Consider the following 15,308-nt stretch of genomic DNA (forward strand, 5'->3'; position numbering starts at 1 on the left):
AAGCCTGAAGTTTATACAGCTGAGGCCTGAGGAACCTCAGCACATACAGGTAGAAGAAAATAATTCTGCAAGGGAAAGTACTGGGAGGAAAATGGGGAAAATGATACAATGGGAGGGGGACAAATGACAAGATTGCTGAGAGGTTTAGGTAGACGTAGGAAAATAGCCTTGTATTTAGTGACAGTTTACTCTTGACCTCAGTAAGGCAGTTTGAGTGGAGAGATGGAAGCACAAAGGTTGGAGTGGGCTCGGTGGTCCATGTGTGAGGCAAGGTTATGGGAAATCCTGGAGTGCAGGCAATGCCAGAGCCACGTGCAGTATTGCAAGCACTGTCATGTTGCTTGACAAGAACTGGGGGTGTTTTGTGTATGAGCCTAAGACTTTTACTTTGATGGAAATTTATTACTACAGGATTATAATTGCAAAGCACCATTTATCCTGCATACTCCTGGAGAAGTCGCAGGGAAGAGCTTTTGTGCTCAAAAGGGGTTTTATTTTTGGTCCTGAATGTATTCTTGAAATGTCGGTTGCTATTAATAAAACCAACAGTTACTTTTCCAACTGACAGCATACTTTGAAAAAAATTGCCAGGCTACTAAGGGATGATCAGTTATATATTTTCTTGTTTCTATTACTGCTAAAGCTAAAGCAGAAAAAACCTTCCCGGAAAGAGGCCAGTCTCAGTCTGGGAGCCTGTGTGGCCCAGTGGGGCAGGGCGGGGGGACATCTGGATCCTGGCTTCCAGCCTCTGCCAGTAACTAATACATTAGCTTTGGCTTTGGCAAGTTGCTTGACTCTTAGGTCTCAGTTTCTTCCCCTATATATAAAATAAGGAATCAGATCCAGATGAAATCCAAGGGACCCTCCATCTCCCAAATCCCCACGTTCTGCTTTTTTCAAATTAAAATGGTAACTTCTCACTTGTTTATATTGAGATTTGATTAAATTAGCAAGAAAGATTTTATTTGGGCCTTTAATAAGAACTGTGTTCTTGTTCATGTGCATTTCTTTACTCGTGGATTCTGTTTTTAGAAAGTATGTGTAAAATAGTAAATGTGATTTATTTTATATTTGTTATTTTAGAAATGATTGGTCAGAGCTGCTGTACACTTCCTCTGCAGTCCCTGGGAGGTGACCTGTTGCCGATTCAACAAAGTTTTTATGGCTCTTTGGGGGATATTTTCTGCTATGGTGTTTTTAATTTGGAAAACAGCACATCATCCAAACCGTAGTATTTCACATTTTTTCTATTTAGCTCAAAATACCTCATAAATACTATGTTATGCCTAAGAACAAGACTGCATATTTATTTAACCAGCCAAGATTATGCATCTTTTTAAGGACTTATTTTTTTAGAGTAATTTTTAGGTTCATAATGCATTTCCAAATTTTGAATTTTTTTCATTACCCACAAAAATTTTTTTTTTCCTTTTAAAATCAAATGATCTGTATCAACCAAATGTCTTTATTTTTCCTTTTCCTGTTTTGCTTTTATTACACTCCCAAAAAAGTCAATTTCCTGTTTTCTCAATTCCCCCTTTCTCAATTTAAAATTAGAACTGGCAGTTTGGTGCCGGAGAGTGAGGGGTGGGCCTTCACCCAGGAGGTGGGAGGCTGAAAGTCAGTTAGTCTATTGAAGCAACCTCCTGGGGTCTCCAGAGCTGTGCTTTACTACAGGAAGGATCAGGCTGTGCAGGTCCTTCTCTGCCTTGAGCTGAGAAGCAAGACTAACCTCTTTGGACTGGAGTTCTTAGGGAATCATGGAGTGACTTGTTTGCTGCATTTGTTAGAATGATTTATACAATTTACCAAAAAGACTATAAAGAAAAAATAAGACCAAAAGTTCTGTGAAAGACACAGTTGGTTTCCTATCCAAACACCCATTCCATCTTTGTAACCTGAACTCCACTCGGAGGCCAGAAAGGCTGAATTCTCTTTTTACCACGTGGCCATATTGTTAGGGGTGAGATCTCACCAGTGAAACATAATTGGAAGTCTTCTGAGGATTTCTGGGGAAGCTTTTGCTTTCCTGCTGTAAGGATGGATGTGGCCGGTAGTGGTACTCCCTATCTGTGCGTTCTTCCTGACTTGAATGTGGGTGTCTAGGATCGTGCTAACTGGTTAAGGAGAGGTGAAGAGAACCTGAAAGTGTTGAGCTGCTTAAACAATGCCATCAGGTGCCTATTTCCAGGCTTCTTGTTCTAGAAGGAAAGTAAATTCTCATTTATTTAAGCCACTTTTAATTGTTGCTTGCAGCTGAAAACATGCCGATGAGCATTTGAGGGTAAAAAAGACAAGAATGGAAGACTTTCTCTATCTGTTAGACTTCAGAACCCAGGCAAGAAGCAAGAAGTAAATGTAGCTGGTTAAAAACAAAAATAGAGTAGTGGTTTGCCTGACCCCAACCATCTTTGCATTCCAAAAAACACTAAATCCTGGACAGAGGAAGTGGTTTGATGGACATGGGACTCATAGATGGATCCAAGCCAGGAGCTTTTAGTGGCTTGGGGTGAGTGAAGCAGTTCCAACCAGGAGCAAACTTTCCCACCAAGTGGGAGTTAGTCTGCCTGGCTGCCACCATCCTCCTTTAGCTTCCTGACTCTCGTCATCCCCATTACCACCCTTTGCCCCAGCCACAACCTTTCCCCAATTCTTCAGGCTGAATTGGTAGATCAAGAAAGCATGTCACCTATGACTGTAAGGTCATGTGTACATCCTGGAACTGGGCATCAATGTGAATGTTCTACAGACACTCAATAAGAGGACAAAGGAAAAATATACTCCAATAATGCTCCAGGACTTCCATGAAAGTACAGAAGGACAGAACTTCACTAGAGGGTCCCTCAGTGCCCGCACACACAGGACTGTGGACATTGGTGAGAACCGGTGTGCTGGAAGGTTGTGTCCACTGATAGTCATGGACAACTCTAGCCAAAAACACAGGGCCATTCTTCTGAAATCAAGGAACGTGAGGATACCCAGGGCCTGCCCTCAAACAAGATTCATCACAATGAGGTCAAGCCTGTGACTCATATCCAAAAAGCTGAATGCTGTTCTGAAAGGGATTTTGCCAAGGAAACTATGAACTAGTTTACATCCACTCCTCCCCCCACACTGCACTGTGTGGCTCCACAGAAGAATGACAAGGCCTGTCATGGGTTCTCGAATGTCATGTTTACTCCATTCTAACCCAACCTTGGTCTCACCCTCTTTCCTATGTAAAGATCTAAGTGGGAAAGTCTGAACTTCCCCACCCTACAGGGTTAGAGAAATCAGAGGAAGTCAAGATACTTATCTGGAACCTGCTAGAAATAGAGTTCATGCAAAGAATAACCCTCAAAGTGTTTATGAATCACTCCTGATAACAGTCCTCTAGACCAGTGCCACTCAAAATATGGACCAGTGCCAGTCTGTGAACAGCTTATCTGTTCTAACAAAGTAAGCAGAGAGTAAGTCTGAGATGCTTTTACAGCAGTTTGCTATTACTGTGACAGTCAGGCATTTGATTTTGTATTCTATAAAATAATTACTCTGCAATGAGTTGAAAGTTTAAAAATTGGTCTCCAAATAGTTGGAGAGGGCTGCCTTTTCCTGTGGGAGGAGACTATGAAGGAGGTGGCCAGAGATTTAGCCAAAAGGTGAGTTGATGAGGAGGAGCTTTGTGGTCGACTTAGGCTGGCCTCTTAGTTACTTGGCTTAAAGCATGTCAAATGTTAGGGACTTTGAATCCTAGACCTCCCCTGCCCACTAGAACCTTGGGGTTTTGTAGAGGGACAAGAGTGTGTAGGGCAGTAAGATTGGGGCATCTCTTCTACAGCTCATTAATCTGGTGGCTGGCTCAACATCTTCACTAAGAAATCCAATAAGCATGTCAAACTGAACGCACCTAAAACTGAACTGACCTCCCCACAGCCCAAACCTACTTCTCCCACATTATCCTGCCATTTGCTCAGATAAGAATCTTGGACACTTTATTGACATTTCTTTTCTTCTCACCTTCTTACTCAATCTGGCAGGCTGGTTGGCTCTACCTTCCAGGTATATCCACAATCCAACCTCTTTGTACAATTCCCACCGCTATGGCAATGGCCTCCTGAAGATCTTCCCCCTTTACCCTAAACCCCCACAGTTCACAATGCAGCAGCCAGAGTGGTCCTGTCATGTCACCCCATTTGCTTGAAACCCTGCTATGATGCTTCCATGTTACTCAAAAATCCAATCCTCACAGCCACTTCAGGGCCATGGGGTGTATGACCTCATGCCTCCCCTTTGCCTCCTGGTCAGCCCCTGCCCTCTGGCCTTCCTGCACACTCCAGGCAGCTCCTTGGGTTTTCACTCAAGCTCTGCCTAGAGAGCCCTTCCCCCAGCACCTGTGCGGCTAACCTTCTAGTCGTTCCTCCAAACCTCACTTTTGCAGTGGGGTCTGCTCACCTCCCCCAGCCCTCTGGAGTCTCCTTACCCTGCCCTACTTTTTCTTTTTTCCATAGGACTTGTAACTTTGCCTTGCACCATCTTGATGTACACACAGATTGTTTACTGTCCCTCTCCCTGCACTGGAATGTAAGCTACACCAAGATATAGGTGTATAGACATAATGTTTTATTCATTGATATATACAAACCAGGCACTTAATAAAGACTTGGTGAATGAATGAATGCATCTCCCTGCAGCAGTTCTTATGAATTCCCTTGAAGAACCCCCCTTAAACCTCGCTATTGACTTAGAGGAAGGAAAGCAAGGAGAGAGAAAGAAAATAAAAGCTACTGTTCAAATTCAGTATTGAATTATCTGCCAGAAAGGGCAAGAGCTCTTGTGCCCTGGCATTGCCCTCCCAGGCACCCTTTCACTCCTGTCACCCTTCCATTCTGGACGGGCCAAAAACACAAGTGACAGGTGAAGGGTCACAACTCCTCCACTGCCAAACTTCTGGCCTTCATGTAGGCAAAGCAGGAGGGGTGCACAGGCGGCTAAATCTGCTTCTCCTCTTATAAAATGTACATTTGTGCTTTTTTTTCCCACCCATGCAGGAGTTTGGAATAAAACATCCAGATCCTCCGTTTTATCTCTTCAACAGGAAGTCGGAAGGGAGGAAGAAAGAAGCGAAGGAAAATCGTAGCAGAAAACACAAAATAAAGTTGCATAATAATTTTAAATATGTCAGTAATCATGATGCATTAATATCATATTCATATTAAATTAACCTAGAAGCAGAGACTTTAGATAGATAAACTCTATTCTTTTTGAAGGAGACTTTTCTACAGACAGAAAGAAAAAAAAGAAATCATAGGGTAGTAATACCAACATCAGTCAAATTAAAATTTAAGGCAAAATGTATTAACAGGATCAAAAAGGTTTTTTTTTTTTTAAGGACAATCCACCAAGAACATAAACAATCATGAACAACATAGCAAACAATAATAAATTTAAGAGAAAATTGAGATTTTAGCACACCAGTATTGTAAAGAACAAGCAGCCTGACAGTAAACTTGTCTAGGAGGCTCATCGAGGACCCTGCCCTCAATAAGCAGAGAATACACTTCTTTTTCCAAGTACTTAAAAGCATTTACAACAATAAAGACGAACAGAGATGATTGTTAGATGTTAAGTTTATATGGCAATCACGACTCTTATACTTTAAAGAATAATGCCCTTAAACAAGACGTTACAGCTAGTTGGTAGGTTTAAATGAAGATTTTTTTTGTTTTTTAAAACAGTAAGAGTTATTTAAGCCATCTATTGTTTTAAGATAATGCTGAGAATGTACTAGAATACTGAATGATTAGATTTCAAGATACAGGTATCTTGTGGCTTCCGGGAAGCATTGGAAGTCACTACAGGTGAGATTAGAAGTATTAGAATTGGACTCTGATAAGATACGTGGCTGGAAGAAGAAAGGATGTAAATATGGTGTGAGAGGGAGAACAGCTCAGGAGGAGGGAATTAACGAAGCCATTTGCTAGACTCAGGAAAGTGAAAAGAATAAATAAATGTGACTAATGAATCGATATGGGTTGTTGCTAAGCATAGAGGGAATGACCGAGAGGGACATTTTAGGCCACTTCTCTGGCCCCAGTTTCTAGTTTCTAATAATTCTAATGCAGGACATCTGGTGATCCTAGATCAGTAGTTCTTTTTATTAAATTAGTTCTTGAATTTTGTTTTAAAATCTCAATGCATAATTTCTAAAGTCACACTTTTAATTAAAAATTTGAAACTTTTCTATATGCTATTCTGAGAACCTCGCTGCTTTTCTAATTTGGAGAACTTTCTCCATCAGACCTAAGGTTGAAGGAATGTAGTTTGCAGCCCAAGCCTATGAAAAGGAGGCTTGTCTTCTCTAGCATCTGCCTCTTAGAGCACTGATTCAGAGGGAGGAGGCTCTGGCTCTGGGCTGACACAGAATGCATGCACAGTCATGACATGGAGGGAAGAAAGCAGGAAAGCCTTGTTTAAATTGTGGCTGTGGCGACTGTCTTTGGGCAAAGAAAAATTCAAATTGAGTTTAAGGGCATTATTCTTTAAAGTATAAGATTGGTGATTGCCATATAAACTTAAGTCCCTTTGGGAATGAAAAACATATGTGACACAGGGATGAAAAATTAATCATTTTCATCGTAAATTTGACCAAGTATTTGTAATTAGGGATTCTGTGATGTTGCCATTTGCAATTAATTATGAATGTTCTCATGTTGAAAATTCTCTGGATGAGCAAGGATCCTCTTTAAAAGGAAAAAAAACAAGATCTTTTAAAGTATTAGTGTTAAGCACAATCTCATTTTACTGAATAACACCGTTATAGTCACAGATATAGGGGATTGCTTCTACATTTTGGCTTATAGCCCATAACCACTCTGCTTTGCTAATAACAAGCAATACTGCTTTGTAGAGATGTTTCTGTAATTAGTGCGTTTCCTAAGTGATTTCCTTTTGACCTCTTTTTCCTCCTATATCCTAGCTTCAAATATTCAGCAAACCTCCATCCTGACCTCTACTCTCTCTTGATTCTCTTAAAGATTCCTTGAGAGTGGAAAACTTACCTGCTGTCAGTGAGTGAAACAGTGTTGGACACATAAGACAGAATCTTTCACTAGCAGCTCTAATCTGGTGATTCTCAAAACCACATCTTTAGTTCTGTGCTCCTGTTCATAGTTCATCTTTGTTCTTTCAAGTAAAAATGGTATCCCAAGAAAAGAGCAGTTCACTCCAGCTCACAGCTCCATCAAGGGGGAGCTTTTCCTTGAGATAAGCAATGTATACCCTGCAGTGTACAGCAGGAATGCTATATGTGTACTCCTGCTGTATTGTACAGACTATGGAAAAGTCATTCGCTCCAGGGTCAGGACTCAATAACATTTATAATTTTGGCTGCTGCTGTAAGGTCATTTCTTAAGCGAAACTGGCTTTCTTCTTCATTTTTTTACTGTGAGTGTGTGATGGTGAGGAATAATACAGTGACTACTTGTACAGGTGGTGCCACGGCCTTGATTTACGCCAGGGTGCCGACAGTGTTCCCACCATTGCCTTTGCACCATCATTGCAAAAGCCAATGTTACTGAAAAAAGCACATGAAGTCTCAGTACTATGATGAAAAGAGTTTTGACCCTACAAGAGCCTTTCAACGGGTCCATGGACCACACTCTGAGAATGTCACAGGAGGCAACACAACGTCACTGCCCCCATGAAGTTGCAGGCCCAGTGATGGAAGACAGTCACCAAGTAGAGAGGTAGCATAGGTGATTCCAGAACACGGTCAACTCTGGGAAGAGAATAGGGAATGTGATAGACAGGAACTAGGGACAGACGAGGGGTACCTCTGAGAAGGTGACATCAGAGCCAAGAGCTCAAGGATGAAAGGGGATCCACCACGCACAAGCCTGGGGAAGAGGTTTTTAGAAAGATGATACAGCAAAGGCCAAAGCCCTGCAGCAGGCAAGAGCCTGACAAGAAAGATGGCTGTCAGGTCTGGGTAACAGCAGTGTGTTTTATGGCTTATAAAATTCCCTTAAGGAGGAACCCCATGTTATTATCATTAACAATGATAACAGTATATTATTAACTTGTATGATCCTGGCAACAATCTTGTTATTCCCCATTTTACAGATGAGGAAACCAAGGCATGCAGATAATAGGAAAGTTGGTGTCGGAGCTAGAGCGCCAAGGCTGTTTGGCCACAGAACCTGCACTCACAATCGTTAGAGCCTCTTTGTGAGAGAACAACCACTCAACAAATAAAAACTTCCTTGTTGACTCATCAGAATGTCTCTCTTGAAGAAGGAACCATAGCCAAAAACTCAGTGGAAAGGAGGTTCTCTGGACAATTCCCCTGAAAAGTTCCTCTCTCACTTATTCAGTCACAGACGACTTGATTCTTCAGGACGCTTGTGTCTTTTTCTAAATGAGATATAAACAAAGAGCAGCAGGCTGTGAAGCAGAATAGTCTGCTCTGTGACAAGTCCCTCTGTTTAGGTTGGTGGTTGAGTGACTTGTCTGAAGTGCTGGTCCACTAAGGAGGTTGTTGCGGTATAATGTCCCACTGCCAGATCTATGCAGAGGCGGGAAAGCTGGAGCTGCCTTTCAAGGAGCAAACCTCACCTGGGACCCATGGATAAGGGAAGCTAACTGTCAGCTTTGGGAGGAAAGGGCAGCCTGCCCCCAAACAAGGGCAGTGAGACCACCTGTGTCACATTCTTGAGGGTCTGTGCTGATCCAGCAGCCTCTCTTCATCTTGTCTGTGGAATCCTCTCCACTTTGCTTCCTCTCATCTCAGGACCGCCCCGATCCACAGGCCCTGGGTCGGACCTCGCTCAAAAAGTTGATCTCACTTGAAGTCAGACCTGCTCACTGGTTTTGGCATTCTGCAACAGAAGCACATTCCTCACTAAGAGACTAACTCCAGTCGAGGGGTTCGCCATCTGTATGAACCAGTCATGGACTCTGGCTTCTGCTCAGCAAGGAGCCCTGCTCTGAGCTTTTAGAAATAATGTGGTCAAATCAAGGCATGGTGGACCTGTGCCCTTCCTCTCCTAACAATAAGGAAAATACAGTATATGCCCAGTAAGTTTTCCACCTCTGACTTTTGTTACATTGAATAGACTACAGGCTCCAAAATGACGGGGGCCTGTTTCTGCTTCCCTTTGTGTCCCCAGCACTAGCACAATGCCTGGCATGCCACATGTGTTCCATGATTATCCATCGAATGATTGAATGATTAAATGAGTGACTTAACTGGACACATGGAAATAGACATGAATGCAGTGAAAAATTTATTTACTTGCTCTCTTATTCCCTTCCCCACAAATACTTACTGAGCATTGATTATGGCAGGCACTCTGGTACACGCTAGGGATACACAATCCTTGAGTGAAGCAATCTTACCGAGGGTAATTTCCCCTCGGTGCGGAGGTGGACTCAAAGAAATAGTTCTTTATTCAGTTGGTAGTATGAGTTAAGACTGCAGCAAAATGGAAACCCAGAAACGTGGAAAGAAATGGAGGGCATTTCCTTCCATCACAGAGCCCTCAAACTAAAGGCCAAAGAACATGGCCATATACAAAATACTGAACTGTTATGCAATCACACATACATGAACAAGAAAATATTACCATACCACCAGCTGTACCAAAAGCATGTGGCTCTCTGAGCAGCTGAGTGATCATTACTCATGGGGTCTCTGTCAGAGTTTCCCTCTGCCTGCAAAGCTCTCTCCACCCTCTGCTTGGATCCCTCCCCCTCAGGCAGATCTCAGGCTGTGTCTGCATGTATGTCTAGATGCCCCATTAGTCTCTCTTTTAAAACCCAGATCTTTTCCTTCTAAAGCTGCATCCCTATTTGCAATTATATGTTTGTTTCTGGTCTTTCTCCTTCACAGCCCTGCAGTCTCCAAAAAGGGGAGGACTCTGTATGTTTTTTAACCTGGTTGTCTTTCAAATGCCTTGCACTCTACCAACAGATATTTGTTAGACACACAAACTAAGGGTTACAGCCAAATTTCTGCTTAAAATATTCTGATATGCGCTGAGAGAATTGCAGTGTAATTCAAGAAACTCCCCATGTGACTGGCTGCAAAGGATTTATCTTTTCACATCAAGCTAAGAGACTCTTTTCACCTATGCTGAGCAAAGTGCTGGTCTAGATTCTGGTTTACTTTTTTTTTTTTAAACCTTATTTATTTTTAATTGTGATAAGAAACTTTTTTAAAAACTGGTATTTAAATTTTAAGTGATTTGTTTCCAACTTACTACGGTTTTCCTGAAATTTTAGAAAAAAATGTTTTTAAATATCCACTGATTTAGAAAACATCGCAACTGAAGTAAGTTGATCCTCTGTTAAATAAATATCCATTGGTCTATGTTGTATTTTGTTTTTATGGGTGTTTTTAATTGCTCCCTGTTATTTTTTATTTTGATTGAGATAACATTGTGTGAGTTTAAGGTGTGCAACATGTTGATACATTTATGCACTACAGTATGATTACAACCATAGTGGTTAGCTAACACCTCCATTACCTCATATAATTATCATTTCTTTTTTGTGGTGAGAATGTAAGAATATAGTAATTTATCCTCCATTTGCCGCATTGTCCCAAGCACATAAGTCGGTGAGAATTATGCCTGGGCTTGCCTGGGGCTTGACTGGGCTTACCCCACCTTATCTCTAAACATCCCGACCCTCCACCAAGGCAACAGGCCGGGCGGATCCACAATAAAAGGCACCACGCTGATGCCCGATCTCTCTCTGTCTCTCTGTCTGTCTCTCTGCTGCCCTCACTCTCTCTTTGTAACTGTCTCTCTGTCCCTCCCCCCCCCCGCTCTCTCTCCCTCTCTCTCTGCTCTCTGCTCTCTGTCCCCTGCTCTCTCTCGCTGTCTGCTCTCTGCTCTCTGTCCCACTGCTCTCTCTGCTGCTCCCTCTCTCTCTCTCCCCACCCCCCTCTGGGGCAACCACTGTCTCCTTCAGATAATAAAATCTCTTGCATGGGCCCGTGTCTCCTGAGTCATTCTGGGTAAGGAGGGTCGCGGCGAGATACCCTTTCAGAGAACATTTCAGCTCTAGTCTCTTAGCAATTTTGAAGAATATAATATAGTATTATTAACTGTTACCTATAGTCGCCATGCTGTGTTAGAGCTCCAGAACTTACTCATTTTCTAACTGCAAGTTTGTACTCCTTGACCAGTATCTCCCCAATTCCCTCACCCCTACTTTTGAAAATAGACAATAATTTACTTGTAAAAATTATTCTATTAAATTCCCTTGCTATTTTTAGTGGCATATTTGGATTTATGTCTTTAAATAACTTAAAAGTGGTGAGTTTTACTCTTTAAATTGGTGACTAGAGGATTGGAAACTATTAGTCTTACTGAGATTTTAAAAACCTCCAGCTTGAAAACAAAACCACATTTAGATTTATGGCATTTTCTGGTCGTTAGAGGGAGCCACTGCTACCTTTGGCTTTGTAAATCTTAAACTTAGAAACTTCCTCCTCTGTCATCTTAAAACCAAAGCCTCTTGAAATAGGAAAGATCCTAAGAGCTAGAAAGAAATAAAATGTAATCAACTGATTTATATTTCACTTTGAGAAATGCTGCTTATTAGCATTTGAATTCATTTTCAGATTTTTCAGAGGCTTGAAGGGCCCTGCTGTGTTTATTAACAACACAGATGACCAGTTAGAAAACAAGGGAGGGAACCGCTTAAAAGGAAGAGATGACTAACATCTGTGGTGCAGAGCCCTAAAGTCCTGTTGGCTTAGCAAGTTGCAACACATGGATTTTTCCCTTAAAAAAAACTTTCTGTGTTAATTTCCCATTTGGGCCCCAGTAATTACTTCTCAGCTTGTAATTGTGCATGCTCTTTCATTTCCTCTAATGATACAGGCAGCTGCCATTGCTAAATGTTGGAACTGAAACATGAGACAGGGCAACTGACTACACAAGAAAATGGATAAGTGTGGGCAAGGCATGTGGTGGCAGGAGTCTGGGCCTTCTTGCTCCTCCATCATTTCCCTTTCTCACTCTTGTGCTTTCTGTCTTTACTTCTTAATGTATTTGTTTTTGTTCTTAACCTTTTCCGCTACCCTTTCTTCCTTCTATCACACCTCTACCTTCAACCTACCGTGAAGCATTGGAGAGCACCTTCTACTTGGACTCAGGAATGTTAATACAAACAAACAAGACCCCAGGGGTCATTGCAATATAATGTAAAGCGAATTCCTTTTCTATAAATGTAGCATACATGTTTTTCTAACTGATTAAAGTTTTGAAATGGAAAGTAACATGGACAATTTTAACATAAAAAATTGGCAAAGATTTTGTCTTAATTTTCATAGAGACCTATAAATCCATCTTTCCAAATTCAGTATAGCCAAGGGCATAGAAAAATAAGTACTCTCATATATAGATCATAGGACTGCAAAATGGGCATAGTATTTCTGTGACCCAGAGAATCCACCTACAGGAGTTGATCCTTAGCATCAACACTTAAAGATCACAGTTAAGATGTGCACAGGGCTTTTGAGCAGGGAAATTTATCACAGTACTGTTGATAATAGCAATCTGTACTGTTGATCAGCTAATCTGTGTGATTCCCCAGTCTTCTGGAAAAGCTTGGGATTTTCACTTTGTACTGGATACCTGAACCTCAGTTGGTTGGATAGGACCTTGGAGGTCCATGTACCTCCCCAGTTAATGATTACTAGTCTTCTTTCTGAGCACAACAGCTTGCTTTCCCCCACTGCTTTCAACCTGCTCTTTAGAATTTCCAACTCCTTGTAATTGCAACCCCCTCTACCTTGCACTCTAGTTGAATACAAGAATTGTAGCCTTTAGGAAAAAAAAAGTTATTATTGTTATATTCCCCAGAGGTTAGCATCATGGTCAACAGGTTCTTAGAAAATTTTTATTGAATGAGTGAATAATGAATGAGAAATGGGTGAATGTGATGAACTACTTGAAGCCATAGACTTGTATCTCTCTGTAGAAAGAAATTTACACAGTAATACTATGGGGAGAAAGTCGCTCTGATTCATAGCCTTTAAAATGCTGGCCTAACAAAACAACGATGATGGTTTGGCCATGGGAGTGAGCACTCAACAAATGTCCTGAGTACCTTCTGTGTATGGGGCACTGCAAGCACTGGAGATAAAACCACAGAAATTCAGAAAACTGTATGGTTTGAGCTGTTTATATAAAGTTAAGGGACTGATTTGTTGACTAGAATATCTATTTCTCAATTCAGAAAGGTAGATAAACCTGAGATACTCACTTCTTCCCTATGGGCATTTCCTCCTTTTGTATCAAGGTACCTGTGAAACAGAATAGGCTAGCAGAAAGTTTTTTAACAGGCATAAATCAGAGGTAAAGGAATAGACAAATGTAGAAAGTTATTTCTTTCAAGCCATGGGAAAGCCTGGAAATTTTAGGTATTTTTTGAGTGACTCAATTCTTCCTGTCCTAGACAATCACAATCATATTCTTACTAATTCTCTTTTTAATATAATTCCTCTTTGTAAACATAACCCTCCTTTACTATTATTCCAGACAGGCTATAAAATAACTAAGTTACAATTTTCATTCTAAGGCCACATCCTGCCCACTTAGGTAAGTCTAGGGTATCTGCCTAATTTCAGCAGCCTATGTATCAGCTTTTTCTTAGCATAGGTTATCCCTGCAGCTAGCTAGTCCACCCAACTTAGGGTGATATGTACAATAATGATGGGATTCCCTCTCATTGGGGGAAGTACTACCAATTCAGTAAATGGCACTGGGACAATTGATCATTTGCTTTGATAAAAATACAGTTCGATTCTCTACCTAATACCCTTCATGAAAATAAATTCTGGAGGGGTTAGAGACCCAAACATTAAAAAAAGGAAACACCCTTACTATAACAGAAGAAAATATAGGAGACTATGTTTATGACTTTGGGAAGCTAGAAGTCATTCTAAACCATACCCTGAACGAAAAAGCTGTAAAGGAACAGATTGATAAGCTTGAGTCCATCAAGATGACATACTGGAAAAGTATGTAAAAGTTCTCTACTACAAAAGGCATCATGAGCAAAGTTACACCATTGATAAGTTTGGGTAACATGTATAACAAGTTTAAGCAAAGTTCAAAGGCAGGTGACAGATTAGGATATAATATTTGCCATATGTGTAACCCAGAAAGGATTGGCATTTAGATCTATTAAGCACTCCTACAAAAAGGAAAACTCAATGGGAACATAGAAAAATAATAGAATAAGTTATTTATAGAAAAATAAATACAATTAGCCAATGAACATATGAATAGAAGCTGAACCTCAGCAATTATCAATAAAAATTGATGATATTTAGAACACAGATAATTTTCAACTGTTACACTGGCAAAAATTAAATACATTAATAAAATATATTGATGTGGGTGTAGGAACACACACACACTCCTAATGGTAGTATAAAACTGATACAGCCACACTGAAGAGAAATTTGGCAATACTGTGTAAAATAAAAATACACATATGCTATGAATTAGTAATTCACAGCAGATATACACACAGTAGATAGACACTTCTACTTCAAGAAACACTTGTGCACAAGAAAACATGTACAAACATGTCCATTGCTAAGTTCCTCATAGGGAAAAACTGGAAATACTGAACCATGACTAGAAGAAGGGCTAATAAAGTGCACACTCAAACTATGTATGCAGTGGTGTTAAGCAGTTTAAAGAACAAAGGTAGGTCTGTGCCAACCTGGATAGCTCCCTACAGCATCCAATTGGGTAAAAAAGCAAGTTACAGATACGGTACTATGTTAACTTTTTGTGTAAAAAGAAAGTAGACAATGTCAAAGAATGAGATTACATGTTTTTGAAGGCACATGCAAACGTGTATAAATGTATGAAAGAAGAACTGAGAGGAAGTGAGCCTAATTGATAACCCAGATCACCTCTGGGATAATGAGGGACATGGATATGGGTAGGGCTCAAAGGGGATTTGTCCTTATCTATGACATTCACTCCCTTTTAAACAAAGATAGTGTATGTATTTACATTTTATTTTAAAGAATAAAGTCCATTTTTTGGTGAATAACTGATGTGGATGAAGTATGGCTACTCCCTTGAAACATAGCAGTGCTACATATAATATCAAAAAATACTTAAATACATATAAATTTATAAATATAAATTTAAATTTAAATATACACAAATATGCATATAAAACATAACTCAGAATCAAGAAAAAGATATGTCCTAGAAATAATAAGGCAGCCTCCAAATCTAAGCAGTGAGTAAGGGTTAAAGCCAAGGGGTTCACAGAGCAAGGGAATGGGA

The sequence above is a fragment of the Manis pentadactyla genome, chromosome 10 (assembly GCF_030020395.1).
Source record: "Manis pentadactyla isolate mManPen7 chromosome 10, mManPen7.hap1, whole genome shotgun sequence".
Classification (NCBI taxonomy): Eukaryota; Metazoa; Chordata; class Mammalia; order Pholidota; family Manidae; genus Manis; species Manis pentadactyla.